Source organism: Marmota monax, unplaced genomic scaffold, assembly GCF_021218885.2.
Source record: "Marmota monax isolate L192 unplaced genomic scaffold, Marmota_monax_Labrador192_F-V1.1 WCK01_AAM20220418_F8-fsc00010, whole genome shotgun sequence".
Classification (NCBI taxonomy): Eukaryota; Metazoa; Chordata; class Mammalia; order Rodentia; family Sciuridae; genus Marmota; species Marmota monax.
The window spans coordinates 14039316-14060415 of NW_026692321.1; the positions used below are offsets into that span (position 1 = coordinate 14039316).

The 21100-nt window shown below is 36.0% G+C and overlaps 1 protein-coding gene across 2 annotated transcripts in view; it reads left to right on the forward strand.

Moving 5' to 3' along the window:
* Positions 1 to 5795: 5795 nt before the first annotated feature.
* Positions 5796 to 21100, forward strand: part of LOC124090648 (uncharacterized) — a 48355-nt gene continuing 33050 nt past the window's right edge. Inside the window, exons 1-3 of one of the 2 annotated variants that reach the window (XM_058578381.1) lie at positions 5796 to 6350; positions 7904 to 8065; positions 9821 to 10015. The gene's annotated coding sequence lies outside the window, so the exon portion shown is untranslated. The remainder of the gene's footprint in view (positions 6351 to 7903; positions 8066 to 9820; positions 10016 to 21100) is intronic. The other variant, XM_058578380.1, reaches the window with a different exon arrangement.

A 21100-nucleotide genomic window follows, 5' to 3' on the forward strand; every position in this document is an offset into this window, starting at 1 on the left:
TAGTGTAGGCCCTCTCTACCTCTCAACAACACAAAAATGCCTTATTAATGTTGCTAAAGTCTATTTAACAAATCCAGTGGCAGCTTATCAATCATTTCTGTTTGAACTAACCACAGCTCTCTTTTTTAAATTGACAGATGTCTAATGAGTGTATGAAAAACTATTCAACATCACCCATCATCAGGAGACTGCAAATCAAAACCATAATAAGGTAGCACCTCACCCCAGTTAGAATGGCTATAATCAAAAAGACAAAACATTATAAATGCTGGAAAGGATGTAGAGAAAAAAGAACTTTTCCACACTGTAGGTGTAAATTCATATAGTTACAATGGAAAATAGTGTACAGGTTCCTCAAAAACTAACAAGCAGTAACTGCAGATCTTCACACCAATGTACATCCCCCACCCCTCATGTTTTAAAAAATTTCCCCAACTAAGTTTGTTATTTTTCTGTCATTACATACAACTATCTATCATTACACACACCTTTGTTTTGGAGGTCACCAGATTGGTTAAGTGCTCTCTTAAGCTTTACATTTGAAAAGCTTGGAGAACACAAATACATCTAATATACAAAAAATCATTAATAATTGGCATCACAACTACACAGATGTCCTTCTACTAACTTAGTTTTAACTTTAAAAATAAAGTTGGGAATCCTTATGGTAGGATAACTATCATCACAGGTTTGCATAGGATAGCAGTATGAAAAAAATCAAAGAATAGTTTTAATTTTTTAAGTTTAGGAAGCCAGTGCTAATGATTAGAAATAGACTTATTATCTGATGTATAAATGCATTTTATTTGCATAAAACATTTGTGTGGTTAAATAAAGAGATGTAAGTCAGCTTTTTAAAAAAGTGACAATGTGGCCATTTTATATCAGTACCATGTATAAAGGACAGCGTTTATTGGTTATCTCGCCGATATCAAACCTACATAGCTTTAATTTTATAAACGTTTACACTTAAACAAAGCTTGGACAAGAAGCTGTGTAGATCTTTCTAGTCATATATGTTTAGGGTATTCATTGTATTGCCATAACCTAAAATAACAGTTGTTTATTTAACCAGGGTTATAAAGACTTTCAGATAGATATGAACCCTCATTCCTTTAAGACTTAGTTTCCCTAAGGAATCAAACCTAGTGGACAAAAGTAATTATCCTGTTAAATGAGAGCAGACCATCCATTGCCTGTGTCTTGAAGCCCTGTTCTCCTGGTGGCTTTCAGGCCATTATGTTCTGCTAGTCCTTCTCCCAGCTTGCATACAGGTTGTGTGTAGCCTACTTTTCAACGATTGCTTTCCTTGTTCTTTCCAGGTCACTCTTCTACCCAGCTCTGTCCCAGCAACTCCTTATCTCATCTCTCGTGTGATTTCAACTTCTGCTACTATGCTTGCTTATGGCTCCACATTTATATCTTCAGCCCAATTTTCTTCTCTGGGCTCCTCATCTAACAGATATTCTGGCCAACTGAGCATATTTAATTGGATGTCCTGAAGGCATATCAAACAGAAGGTGAAGCTAAATAAATCTCTTCCTGTATACCTCTCGTACTATAGTCAGTGGTGCTGTCCTCCCATGCCCAGCCAGGAACCCAGCACTCATCATGTCTTCTCCTTACCTACTCATCCACCCTGTCGATCATGAAACCTATAAAGTCTGCTAAGCATCTCCTCCATCTGTTCTTCTAGCCCTTCTTTGCTGCCTCTGTTCTGAACATGTCTCTTCTGCATTACTGCAGTAGCCCCCCTGCCTTCCAGCGGAAGTCACACAAATCAGTTTGTGGTTCCCTGGATATTTCAAGCTGTCTCATGATTCTGAGTCCTTGATGAGGCCTATATTTATGCCTGGAATGCCCCCTTTCCATTGACCAACAAACTTAAATCCTTCTATGTAGACTTCCCTGATGTCCCCAGCAAATTTTATTTTATATTTCTCATGTTACTCATGTGGTTTGTTTATATTTTGGTTACAGAAATATCTGATTTTATTGTGATTGTTCATTTGGCAATCCGTCTTTCCATTACTCTGAACATTTTGAGTGGAGGCTACATATTTTCATTTTTGTCATCTTAGTTCCAGGCACAATAAAACATTTGTGCCTGACACAATGCCCCACACATATTTCAAAAGTGACATGTTCAATAAGTGAATAAATGAATCTATTGAACAGATTTTTCCCATCTTTTGTATCTTGAGTGTGGGAAGGAGCTATCTTTATTACCTTTGGTGACAAATATTTAATCACATCTTGATTAATGGAGATTCATAACTTATTAGTTCTCATAGGTCATTTATAACTTGTTCTTTCCCAAGTCCCTGGTGCCTGTAAGAAGTGAAACATAAGCTTTTTGTCCTCCAAGGCAGTTTCCATTGTCCTATGGATAAACCATCCTTTGAATTAAATCATAGTAATGTTAGAAACACTTCCTGGGTGGACAGTTGTATTTGAAAAAGACATCTGTATCTTAAGAGTAGAGCATTGTTTTCATCTGGTGCACATTTTAAAAGATTAACAAAAATTAATAATTGAAGAATCACTTTCAGTTCACTTGTTCTCTTTCTATTTCATCCATAAATTTTAAAACACTTAATAAGTTATGATACAACCTAGCAATCCCAATTCTGGGTATTTATCCAAAAGAATTATAATTAGGATCTCAAAGAGATAACTGTACTCCTATTTTCATCTCAATTTTGCTTACAATAGCCAAGGTAAGAAAATCTAAATGTTCACTGACAGATAGTGATTAGAGAAAAAAATATATGTATACATATATGTATACACACAAACATCTATGTATCTATATCTATTCTTAAGTGGATGATGGATAAAGAACTGTGGTATATTTACTTAGTGCAATACTGTTCAGCCATAAAACAAATTAGGTCTTGCCATTTACAACAACATGGATGGAACTGGCAGTTACTATGTTAGGTGAAACAAGCCAGACACAGAAAGACAAAGCACCATGTTCTCACTCATCTGTGGGAACCCATAAGTCAGCCTTATAGAAGAACAGAATGCAATAGTGCTTGCTAGAAACTGGCAAGGGTAGAAGGGAAGACAGGAGAGACAGTAATTCAACAAGGAACGTCAAAACACGGAGTGGAAGTCTCACTTTTGGCTCTTCTTTAGCAAGTCGGGTAATGATTGTACAAAACAAGCCATAATATATTTCAAGTTGACTAGAAAAGAAGAATACAAAATTACCAACCCATAAATGATTGATGATTGAAGAAATGGAAATGCTGTTACCCTGATTTGATTAACATATATTGTACACATGTACTTAATAATTATAGAATATTTCTGGGATGGGGATATAGCTCCAGTTGGTAGAGTGTTTGCCTTGCATGCACAAGGCCTTGGGTTCAAATCTCCAGCACCCAAATAATAATAATAATAATATATTCCCAAAGGATAAAAAAGGAAATATGATATATTCAAACAAGGGAATACCATTCCACCTTAAAAAAAAGAAGGAAATTATGCAATTTGCAACAACATGGATAAACTTTGAGGGGTTATGCTTAGTAAAATAAGCCAGTCACAGAAAGACAAAAACTGCATAATTCCATTTATTAGGAGGCATCTACAATAGTCAAATTCATGGACTCAGAATGGAATGGTGGTTTCCAGAGGGGAGGAGGAAGGGAGAAGGAGAAGTATCAATAGGTATAAAACTTTGGTCAAGCAAAGTGAATTACTGCTAGATAATTGCTGTACAGCATTGTACCTATAGTCAATAATCATGTATTATATACTTAAAAATTTGTTCAGAGGGTAGATTGCTAAGTGTTCTTACCATAACATGATACAAGAGAATCTAATACAGTACAATATTTAGAGACTATTGAAGGGCAAAAAATAATTTCTTAGTGCAATATATAAACTTCAGCAATTTCTACTCTCTGGTCAGTTTAACAGAGGATGTTTCTCCTTTGGGTCATGTGAAATTCCTTCTAGTGCTATGCTTTATAAAACATTGTTCTGCTCTGTGAAAAAGCATTGAGTATGCTTTTTAATTATTTTTTATTATTTAGTAATAAGATGCATTTTTGCTTTAAAAATTCATTGATATTTAAAAAGATGAAATAGTTTAGAATTGGAAATATGAACTCAACTGGTACATGGACACCCTCGCCCCCCACCAGCTCGCTTCTTTAGCAAAAGAACATATCATTTAATAACAATGAAACCTAAAGCTATGAAGGGTAAAATATATTTCTTTTTTCTCAGCTATCTGAAAAATGTCACTGGGCCAACTTTAATCATTTTTCCCATTATCATTTAAATGTACCTTTGAAATACAGCATCATAAACTAAATGGGAAATTTTAAATTGCCATGTTATATTTTCACTGATCATAAAGCTGATATTATTTTCTACCACCTTAGCAGCTGATCAGTTTATTTTATATGAATCTTACACAACTTTCCCCAATCAACATTGCATAACTGAAGACATGTGGTATGGTTAACAGTTAACTTTCTCTGTCCTTTATTACTCCAAGAGTAATGACCTACTTATGTAGTGACGATTATTGACTTAGAATATTAGGAAGAGTGAATATAGAACAGCTTACATTTTCTAAAGCTCACATTTTTTTTTACTTTTTCTTAGATCAACTGTTTTAGTGAAGTTTTAATTTTGCTAATATAAATTATCTGTTAGGCACTTATTAATCCAAATAATTAGATCAAAACAAGCCCCTTTCTTGATGTGGCTTTTGTTGTTTAGGCAAGATGTTATCATACAAAGAGAAAGAAGAAATTCCAACTTAAATATGAAATTTACCTTTTTTGGGGCTTGGGAAAGCTACAAGTTGTGGAATTAGGTTACAGTAAGTCTTATGATTAAAAATTTTGCATTTATATTAATTATTTTAAAATTGTTTAATAATTTAGAGGTCAATTCCTACAGGTCAACTATTTGTTTCAGTTCCTTAGCAAAAGCATTATTCTGAGGTTAAGAGAAAATCCCACCTCCTCAACCACAAAAGAGAGGAGAAACAGCCCAATAATTTTCATGAATACATTTTATATTTGCTTAGATTTACATTTTCAAAAATAAGATTATATACTATCAAATATATAATTAGTCAAGTTGAGCCTCTACCTGTAAGAAGAAAACTCAAAAAGCAATATCATGACCTTCTGTTGGATATGATATAGCTGATACAATCTTCTCTCTCTCTCTCTATTTTTTTTTTGTTTTGTACCAGGGATTGAACTCAGGGGCACTAACGCACCGAGCCATATCCCTAACCCTATTTTGTATTTTTATTTGGAGACAGGGTCTCTGAATTGCCTAGTGCTCTGCTTTTGGTGAGGCTGGTTTTAACTTGTGATCCTCCTGTCTCAGCATCCCCAGCCACTGGGATTATAGGTGTATACCACCACACCCATCTTCTGTATATAATTTAAGAGCAGTTCTGATAGTGACAGAATCCACCAGGGGGTAATCCACACTTTTCACACTGATAGCCTGCTTTAATCACAAATTGTGGTTTTAAGTTTGCTTGTTTTTGAGTATGGTGCTACAGTAGGGTGGAGATCAGAATGCTTGGACAGATGTTATACCGTGACATCTGACTGTGTTTCTCAGAAAATCAGGGTTGGCCCTTAGATTTGGCAAAGCACTTCTAATTGATCTTCCACAGGGTACATATTCCCAGTGATGTGGAGACACTGTGATCACTGGCATCTGCTAATGCCTACTTGTTTAGGTAGATTTGGGGGCAACTGGCTGGAGAGCAGACAGCTTCCATCACTCCAAGGACTTTTTCCCCTCCATTTTATCCAGGGTGATATGACTGCTCTTCTTACTATGAGAATATATGGAAATTACAGCTGAAAAAACTGATCACTGAAATTTTTTGACCACATAGCCCTTTGATAGTCTGATATGATCAGGAGTCCCTTTACTATAAAAATCTACATATGCCCAGAGAACTTTGCACAGAACTTCAAGAGGTTGTGAAACCCCTGAAATCCATCCATGGACCCTAACAATTCCTTAATTGAGAGATTTTCTTTTATGAGTACAGGATCAGGTGCATACTTACTCATCCCTGTATCGCTAAGCTTCCTGGCACAGTAACTGACCTGCAGCAGGTTTTAAAATACTTTGGCAATAAATAACTTACCAGGGGCTGTATTGGTGCTCTCATCCACAAGGGCTCTCCATTGTACCAGTGGGAAACCTCTGAAACCCTCACTACACTACCTGGAATCTGCTATCTCTGGAGCTTAATGCCTTCCTACCACTGCCTCTTGTCTGTGTTCAGGACAGAAGTCTCCCAGAACCATGGGGAAGACTAGAAACATCAACAGTGCAAGGTATGTGTGACAATGGGAAGGTCTCTCCCTCTCATCCAATGCCAGGAACAACCCCCACCTGACAATTCTGGTCAAGTCCTGAGTGATGTCACATTTGTCAGGCTGGCCCTATTTTTGGCTCTTTTGCCCATGATATTAGAATATCAGATATTAGAACATCAGATATTAGAACATCACTTTGCTTTAATAAACAGCGCAGCTAAATGCTCTGCTATCACCAATAAATCTCTGGAGTAAGCCTGAAAATCAGTGTGCTGAATCACGGGCCCAGAACAAATTGTCTTGACAGGGAATTTGTACTATAGAATGAATGCAGGAAACAACTTCAAATTTCTCCATGCTCCAGCCTTAGAATCAGGTCATCTTCAGAGTGAGGCGAGGATTATTACTTTGCCTGTGTGTGAGACGGGGGTAGGGTGCAGAGGAGCTGCTGGTCTGAAATCTGCAGGTTTCTCCTTGTTTAGAGGGCTCTTTCTAGGCTAGCCTTTCTACACCTGCCCTGTGACTTTTGCTCTAGAGCCAGAGACTTCAGCTTTGTCCTAGGGAGTCACCTGGCCTAACAGTGCCTTAACAGTAGAGCCACACCAAGTCATGCACGTAGGATGTGTCACCGATAACTCATCAGAACAGATATCACGTTTCTGTAGGGATGCCCTGGTGACAAAGTGCACTCCAAGCCCAATACATCAGGAACATAAATATGGCAAATCTTGAAGATAGAATTTTGACCTTGTTCTGCTTCCTTTCTCTTGCTCTTTCCTGGTGTGTAGTTGCATATAGAGAGACCGGCACAGTCAGGGCAGAGAGATGATCTAAGGGAGGGAGAGCCAGGCTGTGCTTGTGAGTGTTGGTTGTTGGAATAAATCAGGGAAACGAGACCCCATGGACACCAGATTGGCAAGATGTCTACCCTGTTTATATGCCACTTCCCTTCCAAGGTCCTGTGAAATTGCTGTCTCTGTGGCTCAAGGACACTTTCAGACAGACTGTGCTTTCCCCCTCTTGGCAGAGCCTCTGTAGTCTGCTCTAGATTCCTCTTGCTTTGTTTCGCCATGAGTCAGCTCCCAGAGAATTGCTCTGAATGGGCCTTCTGGAAATAGAAAACTGATATCCCAGCTCCATCTCCCATCCTGTGACTTCTTGTTACTGAAGAGTAATGATAACTGGTGAGGCATATATTCTCAATGTTCTCTAGTTTTTTTTTTTTTCCTGGTCATTCATCTTCCAAAGCTAGATACTTGAAAGAAGATATCTAGGGGCACCATCCCATGGGGCAGAGCACCATAGAAACTAAGGGTACTAGAATAAGTGAGTTAATAATCCAACTAATGAATCATGAAAGATGTATCAAGGCTGAATTTTAAACAGTTTTATGAATCTCCTCAGTAGTTGTAAAACTTTTTAGTCATAATGAAAAAATCCTTTTCCCATCACAACACAGTATCCATGAGTGTATATAATAGAGACAGAATTACCTGAAATAACTTACCCTTAATGCTTATAATATACTCCACTTTTTATTTTATGTTTTTTCTATTTTTTTTTTTTTAAAGATTGAACCCAGGACTTTGAGCATGCGAGGCAGGCAGTTTACCAATGAGCTATATCCCCAGCCTTTTTTATGTTATTCTGAGTTAGCATCTCACCAGGTTGCCCAGACTGGCCTCAAACTTGTGATCTTCCTGGCTCAGCCTCTCCACTCACTGAAATTACAGGTATGCATCACCACATTTGGCACTATTTCCTAATTTGTATCATTTCATTAAAAATTTGTTTAACACCCATTAAATTTATTTCATGGTCCACTAAATAAGTGGCTATTTGTTTGGGAAACATTGTCTTACCTTTGGGATTATATTACAGTTGATAAGGAATTCTACTCTGCTTTCAATTTTCTCTAAAAAACTATTTATTAATTTACATAATATTCAGAGTGAATCCTTACAATAGTTCTAGAGTGAGTTTTACCAGGTCTCAAAGCTAACAAATGGTGACACTTGAAGCCATAACTCGTCTCAAGATTCCAAATCTAAGGCTATTCCTACTTCACAATGCTGCCTGTCTAGCCTCCCTGACATTCGTTACTGGTGGTGCCAAAAGGGCCAGGAATGTACCTGTTACCGTGATGGGTACCTGAACTTGGTCAATGAATATATGATAAACAGAATGGAATAGCAAATTTGATCTAAAACCATGTCTTGATTTTGACACGATGTTTGGGACTTCTTTGTGCTAATCAAAAAATGTTTTATAATAATACTTTCTTCCTATTTTATGAGCCCTTGGTAGATGGGTTGACATTGGGAAACTTTCCCAAGCTTTTCAGGAATTCTTCAGTGAATATAGAAGAGGTGGTGACAGCTGGATACTATTTGGTCCCTGCCTGTGATTGAGGTTTTACCAGAGCTCAAAGACAAGAGTTTCAGAAAGGCTAATAAAAGCACCAAACGGGAAGGTTTTTGATTCTTTCTAGTTTTCCCAAACCACTAGTTTTCTTAAGGCTGTAATATCTAGGCATGGTTTCTTCTAAGCATATATTTCCATTCTTGTTATCTCAGCCCTCTTCAGCCAAATCCATTGTCACTGGGAAGCACCAATCCCATCTTCCCTAAGGTATATGCATCATGTCTGAGAAGGTAGGATCTGCGCAGCTAAGGCTTAAGACCCAAAAGGCACCAAATAATCCTCTGATGAACAATGAATGAATGCACGGATTAAAAAAACAGAATGTGAATGCATGCTATATCTATATAGGTATTCAAGAGTTTTATATGCACTTTTGTGAGGCTATTTTCCTAGATGATTAGGGGAAATAAAGATGAAAGAAGTTCTTTGGGTACATGGGAAATAAAGGACAAGTGGAAAGAGCAGTTGAGGGGGGAAGAGGGAAGGTAAGAAGAGGAAAGAAAAAATAACCAGAATGAGAGAGAACCATCTGACCGGAATAATGGGGAGATTACCAGCAGCTCTGAAGGTTGATCACCATCTTTGTTAGCTCTAGAATTATCTTTATCTTACTGGGTGCTCTGCATACTTTGGTTGAACTCAAAGTACATATTTCCTATGATGGAAGTTCCCTTGTTTACTTGTTCTTCTTGATCCCATTTTAAAAGCCTGTTTAAGCACCTCAGTATGCTTCTTGCAACTGATATATGCGGAGCCGGGGTAAGGAATGGGGGAAGCCAGGGCTGTGGTGACTTCCAGTTCAGAGGTGGGGGAAGGCTTCCCAGAAAATGAGTCAAATGGAATCTTCTAGGCAGGAGGAAAACAGGAGATGTTGCAATGACAGTGTTCACCTTTCCACCTGATATTAGATAAGGTTTGGGGAGCAGAACTGCATTCTTTCCAAAAGTCGGGTGATTTCCCAATCCATGTTCTGTAATGTCAAATAAAACTAAGGCTCTGGTCCCAAATAAAGTCATCAGCAAACATCTCTTTGCTCTTATGGGGACTGTGTTCTCTCACAACAGCTTTTTGAATTATCGCTTCCTGTTGAAACAAGAGTTTAATCTTTCAATGAAGTATATAGCAATGGAATTGAAGCTGGTGGTTCTGGGGCAGAAGTGAAGGCTGGTGCCACCTGTGTGCCCTGGAGAATCAGTAAGATCAAGAGTGCAGCCTCTGGAGCCAGATTGCCTGCATTTCAGATTGGTTCTGTCACCTAGGTGTGTAAGTTATAAAACCTTTCTATGCTTTCTATGTGAAAATGGAATAAGATGGTCTTATAAGAATAAATAAGTTAACACAAATGATACTCTGAAAACAATGCCTGAACATGGCAGGCATTGGGGGAGTTACTAATAATATAATGATTTAAGAAGAGAAATATTCATTTGCTAAATTCAGAATTTATCTGAGTAGTTTGTTTCTTCATTGTAATGAAGACCAGTGGTTTCAAGAATCCTGGAATGTTAGAATTGAAAGGAACTTTGACTTCTACTGCCACTTACGCCTTTTAGATTTGGGAGGTCCACAGCACATTGTAGGATCACAGAGCAGGAGGATAGTCAGAGGCTACTGTGGGACTTTAGGCTAGTGGAGATAGAGATATGGAGGAGGAGTTTGGCTCTATATCTCTAAAGCAGCTACACCATTTTACATTGCTACCAGCAACAAACAAGGGTTCCCCCTTCTCCAAATGTACATTATCTGCCATTTTAAATTAGAGCCATCCCAGTGGGTATGAAGCGGCATCTCCTTGTGGTTTTGACATGTGTTTGTCTGATGGCTAATGATGTTGAGCATCTTTCCATGTGCTCACAAGTCATTCCATGTTTTCTTGGAGAAATGTCAGATCAGATCCCTTATCCATTTTAAAATTGGGTTTGTTGTGTTTTATTATTGGAGTTATTTACCTGTTTATTATTACAACTGAATTACATATTCATACCCAGAACATTCAGTTGTGTACATGAGTCCTTTACCACACATAAAGATTTGAAAATATTTTATCTCATTATTTGGTTTTTCTTTTTTCTTTCTTGATGGTATCTTTGGAAGGACACATATTTTTAAAATGTTACGAAGTTAAATTTGTGTATTTTTTTTCACTTGTGATTTTTATTGTCATTTCTAAGATACCACTAAGAAACTAAGGTCACAAAGGTTTACTTCTACATTTTTCCTAAGTGCAACATACTTTTACTTCTCAGATGTCAGTCTGTAATTAATTTTGAGTAAGATTTTTTTTGTATGATATGAGAAAGGGGTTCAATTTCACTTTTTAAACTTTACTTTTCAGAACAGTTTTAGATTAATAGAAAACTCAGAGAATAGTACAAAAAGCTTCATATGCCCTAACATCCAGTTTCTCCTATTCAAATGATATATTTCTGGTAATCAATAAATCCACATTTATACATTAATATGAAGCAAAGTTCAGAATTTATCCAGATTTCCTTACATTTTGTGTAGACCCCCTCTTTCCCCTGTTGGAGGATCCTGTCAAGGATACCAACATTACATTAAGTCATCCTGGTCTCCTTCAGCTCCTCCTGGCTATGACAGTTTCCCAGACATCTCTTGCTTTTGATGACTTTGACATCTTTGAGAATTGGTCAGATATGCTCTAAATTTAAAAGTAATATGCACCCTGGAATTTAACTGATGTTCTCTTCATGATTAGGCTGTGACCAGAATGGAGTTGTATATTTTTTAAAGGAAAAACCATAGATGAGAAGTGACCTTTTCATCACCTTATACCATAGTATCAATTTGACTTAGTATGGTTGATGTTGACCTTGATCACCTAGATGAGATAATATTTGTTGGTTTTCTCTATGGTAGAGTTATTCTTTGTTTCTTCCCCTTTCCACGTTGTGTCTTCAGGAGAAAGTGTTCATATGCCTGAGGGAGTGTGGCAGAACCTCTTTGAAGGATGAAGTATCTGTGTAATTTATCTAGAAATTTCTGCATGGGAGATATATCTCTTCTTCCTTATTTATTTATTTGATCAATTACTTATTTAAGTAAGTGTGGATTCATGGAAAATTGTCCTATACTTTGAATTATAATCCAATATTACTTTCTTTTGTGGTTTTGGTTTGTTCCAACTTTGGACACTGGGAAATTTACTGAGTTGTATCCTATGTGCCTCAGACACACCCTCTCACTCTGTGTGTGTATGTGGTTTGTGTGTGTGTGTGTATGTGTGTGCATGCACATGTGTGTGTTTAGTTCTTACCCCAGTCCCAGAATCAGTCATTTCTCCAAGGAATCCTGGGTTCCTAATATTGTAGAATGGTATCAGAAACCCTCGAACACATACAAATACTTTTATATGCAATATCTGCATCTATAAGCTAAACATGAGTTGTGCTGTCTTCAGCCCTATCCATTACCACATAGATCATTCTATTTTCTTCCCCTTGCTTGTTGTAAATCCCTGCCCCCTGCAATGGAAAACCTGGCTCCCACTGTCCTTCATCCATTTAATCAATTGTGCAACTCTAATATGCAGCAATACCAAGACAGTTAACTTGTATTTGCATTGAAAAAATTATCAACTAGAATATAGAGCTTATGCACAATTTCTTTAGCTTTTAGTTTTACAGACTCCACTCATATCTAAAGTACTGAGGTCAGCACCATTTCCTCTTTCCCTTCAATGAGGTTGTTTGATACATTTTTAAATGTAACATTGTTCATTCTGTTCTGGGATTCCCCTGATCTCCTAAGTGATTTTTAAATATTTGCATAAATGAAGATTTGCTCTTTGTGCTATAAAATTCAATAGGTTTTGGTAAATACATAGTATCATATATACACAATTAAACTATCATGCAAAATAGTTTCACTTATTCAAAACTTCCTCTTCTCTCTCAAAATTCCTGGCAATGTTTGATCTTTTAAACGTCTCTATTGTGCATTTTCTAGAATGTCATGCAATTAAAATCATATAATTCCATATATATGATAACATTTTGGATTGACTTATTTCATTTAGCAATATACATTTAAGATCCATATATTCCTTGTGTGGCTTACTAGCTCTGTTTGAGTAATGTTGCACTGTGTGGATATATCACAGTTTGTTTATATATTCATCTATTGCCAGATATCTTACTTTCTTTTACTTATTGGAAATTTTAAATATACTTGCTGGAAATTCCTAACAAGATATCCTTTAGCCGTCCTGACTTGTCATACTCCTACACAGTGAAGCAGCACACGGGGGCAATGCACTCCCCTCGCCGCCATCTTCCTTTGAGATTTTTTAAATCATTAAATATACTTGCTAAAAATATTTGCATGAAGGTTTTTTACGGACACATTTTCAAGACATTTTATTAATACATAGGAATACCATTGCTAGCTTTTGTGTCTAGTTTTTAAAGTTTTCCAAAGTGGCCTTACAATTTTATATTCCTACCAGCAATGAATGTGAGTTTCTTTTGCTTTGCATCATTGCTAGTAATTGGTATTGTCAGTGATTTGGAGATTCTAATAGGTGTGTAGTAGTTCATTAATATTATAATTTGCAATTCTTTAAGTATAATGTTGAGCACTTTTTCATATCCTAATTTGTCATATGTTTATGTCTGTCTATATCTATCTACCTACTTTGGTGAAGTGTCTGTTTAGATATTTTGCCCAATCCTATTGATTTTATTAGTGCTTTATAGTTATACATAATGGTTAGATTCATTTTGACATAATCATACATGCAAATTTATTCCATTTCAGTCCCTGGTGCCCACCTATTCCCTTCCCTCCTCTCTCCCCTTATTCTCCTTCGTCTATTCTACTGGTCTTCTTTTCATTCATTTTTAAATTTACTTTTTAATTGGTTCTTTGTAGATATACATAAAGGTGGAACTCACTGTGGTATATCTGTATTCACACATAGAGTAATTTTGTCAAATTCATTCAGTATTTTCTTCCCTTTCCTATCCTTCTTTCCTCCCTCTCAATCTCTTTTTAATCTACTGATCTTCCCTTTCTCTTTATGACATTTGATCTCCCCCTTTTTTCCCTTTGCTTTAAATTCAACATAAGAGAGAGAACATTTGACTCTTGATTTTCTGCATCTGGCTTATTTACTTAGCCTGATGTTCTCAATTCCATCCATTTACCTGCAAATGCCATATATTCATTCTTCTTTATGGCTGAGTAAAATTCCATGGTGCGTATATACTACATTTTCCTAACCCATTCATCTGTTGATAGGAGCCTGAACTGATTCCATAACTTGGCTATTGTGAGTTGCACTGCTATAAATATTGATGAGTCTGCATAACTGGAGTATGCTGATTTCAGTCCTTTTGGATAAATGTCAAGGAGTGGGATAGCTGGGTCATATGATGGTTCTATTCCTAGTTTTTATGAAGAATCTCCAAATTGATTTCTAGAATGATTGTACTAATTTGCAGTTCCACCAACAATGTATGAGTGTACCTCGCTCCCCCATCATTGTCAGCATTATTATTATTTGTATTCTTGATAATGGCCTTTCTGACTGGAGTGAGATTAAATCTCACTTTGACTTGATTTTCCCTGATTACTAAGGATATTAAATTTTTTTCATATATTTCTTGGCCATTGGTGTTTCTTCTTTTGAAAAAATGTCTGTTTCGTTCTCTCGCCCATTTATTGATTATGTTATTTATTTGTTTGTTTTAGTGTTAAGCTTTTTGAGTGCTTCATATATTCTGGATATTAATCCCCAGTCAGAGGACTAACTGGAAAAGATTTTTTGCCCTTCTGTAGGCTTTCTCTTCTCACTCAATGATTTCCTTTTCTGTGCAGAATCTGTTTAGTTTGGTTCTGTACCACTTATTAATTCTTGGTTTATTTCTTGAGATTTAGAGGTCCTGTTAAGGAAGTCAGTGTCTGCACCAGAATGTTGACTATGTTTTCTTCTTCTAGCCATTGCGAAATTTCTCGTTGAATTCCTAAGTATTTGATCCATTTGTGTTTGACTTCTGTGCAGGGTGAAAGAGATATCTGGTTTTATTCTTTTCTATACATTGATATCCAGTTTTCTCATTTGTTTAAAAGGCTATCTTTTCTCCAACATATATTTTTGCCCAGTTTTTAAATGTTTTTGTTGTTGTTAAAAAACCCTTTTTTCCTGTGGTAGGGATTCAACCAGGGCCTTGAATATATGAGAGAAGTGCTCTACCACTGAGTTATAGCCCCTATCCCAGCTTTTAAATTTTAAGAGTTCTTTGTATATTTTAGATACATGCTTTTACTATATTTGTGTTTTTCAAATGTTTTCTCCCATTCTGTGGGTTTTTTCATTATCTTAACAGTATCATTTGCAGAATAAATTAAAATTAATTATTTTAATTTTAATTATGTCCAGTTAATTATTTTCTCCTACATTTTTTGAAAGTTTTGTCTTGTATTTGCATTTATGCCTATGATCCTTCTTGAGTTAATTGTTTTAAATATTTAAGGTCTCTGTCTACTTTTGTGTTTCATGTATAGCCTTCCAGTTGTTCCAGAACATTCAGTGACATAACACTCCTTTTTCCATTGAATTGCTTTTACTCCTTTTCAAAGATCAGCTGGCTACTATTGTAGATTTATTTCTGGGCTCTCTATTCATTCTATTGATCTATGCATCTATTCTCTATCCAGTACCACACCATCTATGAAACAGTGCCATAATTACTATGTAATGTCATAGTAAGTCTTGAAGTGAGCTAATTTTGATTCCTCAACTTTATTCTTTTTCAGTATTGTGTTGGGTATTGTAGGTCTCTTTCCTTTCCATATGAACTTTAGAATTAGTTCACTGATATCCATAAAATAGTTTTCTATGATTTTTTTATTGGGATTATGTTGGATCTATATATCAAGGTGTGAAGAACTGATTTCTTAGTCATATTGAGGTGGTTTTATAAATAGCATTTAAAAAACTTCAAATTTCAGTTGTTCTTTGCGGGCATATAGAAAACAATTGACTTTTGTGTATTAATCATTTATCCTTTAAACTTGGTATAATCATTTATCAATTCCAGGAGATTTTTTTTATTGTTGTCTATCATTAGAGGTATGCTACAAAGATAGCAATGTCATCTGTGCAAGAAGATAGTTTTTTATTCTCCCTAATTTTCTTGTCTAATCATATGGCTATGACTTCCAATATAATGTTAAATAAGAATAGTGAGACAGGAATATCTTTGCTCATAATTTTATGGGGAAAACACTTAGTTTTTCAGTATGAAGCTAGTTGCAGGGTTATTTGTTTTGTTTTTCAGATGTTGAGATGTTTCCTAAACTTGATAACTATTCTTAGTTTGTTGAGTGTTCCAGTTAAAAAAATTATATTTGATTTTGTCAAATGCTTTGTGTTAATTGATATTATCCCAATTTTTCTTCTTTAGCTATTTGATGTGGCAGGTTATACTGATTGATGTGGTGAGTTATATTGATTTGAATGTTGAATTAGGGTTGTATATCTGAAATAATCCCACTTGGTCATGTTTTATGTATTGTTTGATTTTATTTGCTAATATTTTTAAGAGTATTTTTGCATTTATGCTCATGAGAGATATATTGGTTGGTACTTTTCCTTCTAGAATGTGTTTATATTAGAACCTTATTGGTGTAGTGGTAAAGTACTGAAGAGGGGGAGCATTCTACAATCTTGTGGCTAGATTCCAGTGTTTTGGTGCACCTGGTTCCCTGGCATTTGATTTTCATGAATGTTTCTTAGCTCTCTTACCCCCAGCACTTAGGTTAGACTGGAAGGGCAGAGGGGACTGGTGATAGGACAATGCATTTTCCCCTGATAAAGCCTTTGCCCTAAACACTGAGTCTTGTTTATGGAACTTGCTCAAGGGTTATTTCAAAACAGGAACTGTTCTGTATACCTACGACCATGAAATTTTCCTTGGCTCTTTACTATGAAACTGTGGCAGGGATCCTGGAGGTAAAGCTCATGAACATGCAGACATCCTCCATTTTTCTGAGGCTCCAAGGAGTTTCTCACTCTCATAATAGACCCCACGCAGTCTCCAGCAATTTGCCAAAATTGCTATTTAAATGTTCCTATCAATTTATGGCTCCAGTGACTTCTGCTCCAGGTAAGCAAGTCTCACTGACTCTCTAGATGCAAATATTTGTCCAGATTGGGTTAGCTGTTTACCTTACAATCTCGGTTCCTTCAAGTGTTCCCTAACAGTCATTGATTTTCAGTTTCTTCATCACTTTTTAAATTGTTATACAATTGGGAGTGATGACTTCCAAGTTTTTTACACGTAGGGCTGAAACCTAAAGTTCCAACTTTATTCTTGGCATTTGGATATGTAATTGTGCCAGCACCATTTGTTGGAGAGACTGTTCTTTCTCCATTGAATCTTTTGGCACTTTGTCACAAACATTTGACCGTAAATGTGAGGGTTTATTTTTGAACTCTCTAGTCTATTGATCTGTATGTCTTACTCTTACTACACAGTCTTGATTAGAATGGCTTTGTAGTACATTTTTTAAAAAATGGGAGTTCTCCATTTCCATTATTCTTTTCCAAGATTGGCGGCTCTGGTTCCCTTGCATTTCCATATGAATTTTAAGGTCGTTTGTCAATTTCTGTAAAGAAACCAGATGGGATTTTTGAAATGGAGTTCATCAAATCTGTAGATCAATTTAGGGAGTCTCAATATTTTAACAGGATAAGTCTTCTGACTCTTTTCATTCATTTAGGTCTTCTTTAATTTCTTTTAGTGGATTTTACAGTTTTCCTTATACAAATATTATACTTTTTTGTTAAATTTATTCTTAAATATTTTGTCATTTTAATGCTATTATAAATAAAATTGTTTTCTTAGTTTCATTTTTTGAATTGTTCATTACTAGAAAATCAATAAAATTGATTTTCTATGTGGATCTTATGACATCAATATTGCAGATTTTATATTCTATTTATCTTTTTTTCATATTTCTTATAATTTTGAGGAGCTTCTTTTAGGGCATTGTTAAAGCTTCTCTATGATTCAGGGAAATTGGATTTAAATATTTTCACAAGATTTAACAATTAGATCCAGTGTTATACTAAGAAAGTGTAGCAATGATAAAGTAAACAGTAGCTAGAATGAGTCTTAGGATTGAGAATGGATTTTTTAAAATTCTTGGCCTAATATGAAGGTTTAATGAGCTGCAGAGAAGAAGCCAGAGGAAAGATAGAGCTTGATCTTAAAGAAATGATGGAGATGGCTGAGCTAAAGGTGTTCGAGAAGCCAAGAGGGAGTGGGTTTAAGACGTCTTAAGATTCAGCTTGGCTTTGATTTGGGAAAGGTGTCAAAGATGTAAATAAAAATGATCATGTGGAATAGAATACACATGAAAACTATTGACAGAAATTCAGCAGCCAATGAAAAGCATTTTTGATGCTTTCGGCCTCTCCATGAGAGAGGTACCAGTGATCTGATGGGAAGTGTTTTCAGGAGAGTGTTGAAATTTGCCTTAATTATTTGGAAAACAGTTTGGACTTCAGAGAGTGAAATCAGTCTTTTTTGGTGGAAAATCTTTAATAAAGACTCCCTGAAGTCTTTTTTATGCAAAGAAATTTATTTAAAGGAACAGAAAATTCTCTAAAGTCTTTTTATAGAAAAATTATGTTATTATTATGGCAAGTGAAATCAGATCAGAATAAAGGCAGATGTGTAAAAGATCCCCAGTGTGTTTCTACCTTCTGGATGGTTTGCCAATAAAGCTTAAGAGAAGTTTTAATTAAGCATTATGTGAACTGTCCTGTGTCCAAAGCCCATTTGATTTTGTGTCCCATCACCCTCACTGCCTTCCTGAGCTCTTTATTGTCACTGAAATGGATCAGTAAGAAATGCCTTTGCAAACCTCTGATGGGGATAGGAAAGCTGCTGTATGCTTCATAGGATGATCCTGTCCCTGCCTCAGGGCTTAAAAAGAAAACTGTAGAATACATTCTCCAACATCAAAATGAAATCTCAGCTTTCACATGAAATTCTGGAATAAGATTCCGTGGCATCTGTTCCAACAGAAACTGAGGCCTGGGCAAGTATTTTTCATTTTGAGAAATGTGCTTTTGTTCACAGAGGAGTTATGGATTGATGTTTATATTCCTCACTCCAAATTCATATGTTGAAGCCCTAGCACCTACCTAGTGTGATGATGTTTGGAGATGAGGCCTTTGGGACATAGCTGGGTTACATGGGGACATGGAGGTGAGGCCCCTGTAAGAAGAGACACCACAGATCTTACTTTCTACTTCTCCCCTAGCACCCATTCACACAGACAAGTCACGTGAGCACTCACAAGATGGCATCTACCTACAAGCCAAGGGGACAGGCCTCAGAATGAAACCAGTCTTGTTGCCACCTTGATCTTGGACTTCCATGTCTCCATAACTATGAGGAAAAAGACCCTGTTTTTTAGTCATACAATTTATGGTATTTTTATCCTGGCATTTTGAGCCAAATCACAAGGTAGTATTTCCTAAGTGTTATCTATGCATTTAGCACTGTTTCTCATTTAAGCATTGAAACAAAATGAGTGTTAGTTATTTCCAGTCTGCCAATGAGGGAAATAAAGCTCAACATCACACAGCTATCAAGTGATGGCAGTTATTATCAATTGCCCTCTACTCTAAAAAAGCTGTAGCAATTGATTCTGTCACTAGCAATCCATGCACTTTCCAACCTTGATCATTAACTCTCAAGTATTTTTTTATGATCCTTGATATTCTGTCTCATGAAAATGTCTTGCTCTCATAGCTTCCTTTTCTAAGCTAATAGTCAAAGATAGTGAAGTCTTCTAAACTTGTTACAAAATATTGGCTTTAATGCTGCTATACAAGTATATGTATATCTATATTATATATCATATTTATTGAACTAACTCTCATGTCCCATGATGCACACTTAGGACATTAAGTCCTTTGCAATTAAGACAATATCAACAAAAACTATAAAAATGATGCTTTCAGTAAGCATTCAGTGTACATATTTTTGCAGCCATATGTAAGTCTACTGGTAGGATAGAGTCCCAGAAGTAGAATTGATATTTCTGAAGCTGTATCGGTTTTATATCTTCTCTTACACAGTCTTCCTTGCTAAAAATTTCTTCTATGTTTTCTTCTATTGCCTTTGTGATTTCAGTTTTTTATATTTACTTCTTGGATCAATCTGGAATTTATTTTTGCATGAAGAGTAGGGAAAGGTCTCACATTAATATGTTTTGCTAACACTTACTGAAAAATCCATTTTCTATAGTAATTGGAAATTATGCTTTTATTATTTAAAAAAATCCTCATATTATTGATCTCCCACTGTACTGTTTATTCTATTTCATTGATATATTTGAATATTGACATAATTAATTTTTAACTGGATAATATCTTCATAGCTGTGTCCTAAAACACAAAGACTCTAGAATCAGAATGCTTGATGTCAAATCCTATCTCCTCCATTTACTTAGGGTGTGATTTTGTGTAGCTACTAAAATCTCTTTGTTCTTCAGATTCTTCATTTCTAAAAAAAGATAAGTTGTCAAACTAGTATTGACTATTGGATTTCTTCTCTAAATCCAAATCTTGAGATGGACAGAAAAGAGAAAGGAGTTGAAGGATCTTAGAGCCATACTTAGAAAGTAACAAGATACCTCATGAGGATTTTTGGGCAAACATCAGATAGTTACAGATAGTTACTGGTGACTTAGAAACCGAAGTCACCATGGAAACATTTTGGAGAGAGATTGAGGGAGGAAAATTCTGATTTTACTCTGTATTATTTCCCATGTTATTCTAGTGGGGACCTGAACTCGGAGGTGAGATTAAGGGAATTGAAACTGATATGAGACTGAGTAATGTCCCTAATACTCCATAAATGTTGGGTGATGTTTGCCTTCTGTGAGAAGAATAATCAGAGCTATTAATAATTAGGGTAATCAGAGCTGCACAAAATAGAGGTCTCAAAACATAAAACAAAAATACAACTGAAGGGATATGCACTAATGAGGAAGCCAGGATCCCAGCACCCCTTTCCCTATTGCTCTCCGACAAAGGGTAGTGGCATCAGCCTGAGGCAGCCAGTTAACATCTCAGTGCTGAAGGCTGTTGTCATAGTCACCTTTCCATTGCTGTGACAAAATACCTGAGATACAAAACTTCAGAGGAAGAAATATTTATTTTGGCTCACAGTTTCAGAGGTTTCAGTTAGTCCATGATCACTTGGCTCCACTGCTTTGGGCCTGTGGAGAGATAGAACGTCACGGTAGGAAAGGATGTGGTATAGCAAAGCTGCTCACCTCATGGTGATCAGGAAGCA